The sequence below is a fragment of the Lissotriton helveticus genome, chromosome 6, assembly GCF_964261635.1.
Source record: "Lissotriton helveticus chromosome 6, aLisHel1.1, whole genome shotgun sequence".
Taxonomy (NCBI): Eukaryota; Metazoa; Chordata; class Amphibia; order Caudata; family Salamandridae; genus Lissotriton; species Lissotriton helveticus.
The window spans coordinates 794,298,524-794,300,617 of NC_136067.1; the positions used below are offsets into that span (position 1 = coordinate 794,298,524).

Sequence of the window (2,094 nt, forward strand, 5' to 3'; positions counted from 1 at the left end):
CCGGCACCCCTGTGTCGTGCTCAGGCTGGGGCTCGGCATGCCTCTCCCTCCCGGGGGAGACAGCTGGGCCCGCCGGTGCCCATGCAACCGCATCTCTCTATACCCCTCCTGTGAGCCCACGTGCCCAGGCGGGCTGGCTCCTTCCCCCAACAGGCTCCCGAGAGGGAGGGGTGCGCGAAGGTTGTCCGGTCGGGGAGATGGGCACGTGGCCCCCCCTTAAGCCGGTGCGGCTACCTGGTTGATCCTGCCAGTAGCATATGCTTGTCTCAAACATTAAGCCATGCACGTGTAAGTACACACAGCCGGTACAGTGACACTGTGAATGGCTCATTAAATCAGTTATGGTTCCTTTGATCGCTCCATCTGTTACATGGATAACTATGGTAATTCGAGAGCTAATACATGCTGACGAGTGCTGACCTCCCACGATGCGTGAATGTATCAGACCAAGACCAATCTGGACTCGCCCTGCCTCTTTGGTGACTCTAGATAACCTCGGGCCAATCGCATGTCCATGTAGCAGCGACGATACATTTTGATGTCTGCCCTATCAACTTTTGATGGTACTTTCAGTGCCTACCATGGTGACCATGGGTAACGTGGAATACTGGTAAGATTCCTGGGAGGGAGCCTGAGAAATGGCTACCACATCCAAGGAAGGCAGCAGGCGCGCAAATTACCCACTCCCGACTCGGTGGGGTAGTGACGAAAAATAACAATACAGTACTCTTTTGAGGCCCTGTAATTAAAAATGAGTACACTTGAAATCCTTTAACAAGGATCCATTCGAGGGCAAGTTTGGTGCCAGCAGCCACAGTAATTCCAGCTCCAATAGCGTATATTAAAGTAAAGTCTTAGGATCGAGCTGGCGGTCCCCACGAGGAGAACTACTGCCTGTCCCAGCCCCTGCCTCTCGGCACCCCCTTGATGCTCCTAACTGAGTGTCCTGGGGGTCTGAAGATTTTACGTTGAAAAAATTAGAGTGTTCAAAGCAGGCCGGTCGCTGAATACTTCAGCTAGGAATAATGGAATAGGACTCCGGTTCTATTTTGTTGGTTTTCAGAACTGGGCCCATGATTAAGAGGGACGGCCGGGGCATTGGTATTGTGCCGCTAGAGGGGAAATTCTTGGACTGACGCAAGATGAACCAAATCAAAAGCATTTGCCAAGAATGTTTTTATTATTCAAAAATGAAAGTTGGAGGTTCGAAGACGAACAGTAGTTCCGACCATAATCGATGCCGACTAGCAATGCAGCGGCGTTATTCCATTGCCCCGCTATGCAGCTTTCGGAATACCAAAGTCTTTGGGTTCCGGGGCAAGATGGGGGAAAGCTGAAACTTAAAGGAATTGACGGAAGGGCACCACCAAGAGTGAAGGCTGCGGCTTAATTTGATTCAACACGAGAAACCTCACCCGGCCCGAACATGGAAAGGATTGACACATTGATAGTTCTTTCTTGATTCTGTTGGTGGTGGTGCATGGCCAATCTTAGTTGGTGGAGCAATTTGTCTGGTTAATTCCGATAATGAACAAGACTCCTCCATGCTAACTAGTTACACCACCCCCAGCTGTCGTCCAACTTCTTAGAGGGTCGAGGGGCTTTCAGCCGCACGAGATTGAGCAATAACAGGTCTATGTGATTCCCTTAGATGTCCGGGGCTGCATGTGCTCATACTGAATGGATCAGCGTGTGTCTACTCTTCGCCAACAGGTGTAGGCAAGCCGATGAACCCTGTTTATGAATTATGATAGGTATTGGGATTGCAATTATTTCCCATGAACAAGGAATTCCCAGTAAGTGTGGGTCATCATAAGCTCCCGTTGGTTACTTCGGGAGGGACTGTGGCTGTGGGCTGTCTGCTCCCATCGCTCTGGGAGCCTCCTCTCTCGCCCGCGGGTGAGTTGGTGGAGTCCTGGGCTGAGCGCCTGATAAAAAAAAATTCCCCCAACGGTGCAGTCTGACTCCCAAACGGGAAGCCTTGAACGGGGCACCTGGGCAGTCTCACGGCGCAGGCGGCGGACGGACGGTGTCGCCTTACTCCCACCTCTCCTGTGCCTGCAGGTGGGCAAACATTTTCGAAAAGTTGCCTGT

The 2,094-nt window shown here is 51.8% G+C and overlaps 1 pseudogene; it reads left to right on the top strand.

Moving 5' to 3' along the window:
• Window positions 1-234: 234 nt before the first annotated feature.
• LOC144765538 (18S ribosomal RNA) lies at window positions 235-1,312 on the top strand (annotated as a pseudogene).
• The last annotated feature ends 782 nt before the right edge of the window (window positions 1,313-2,094 follow it).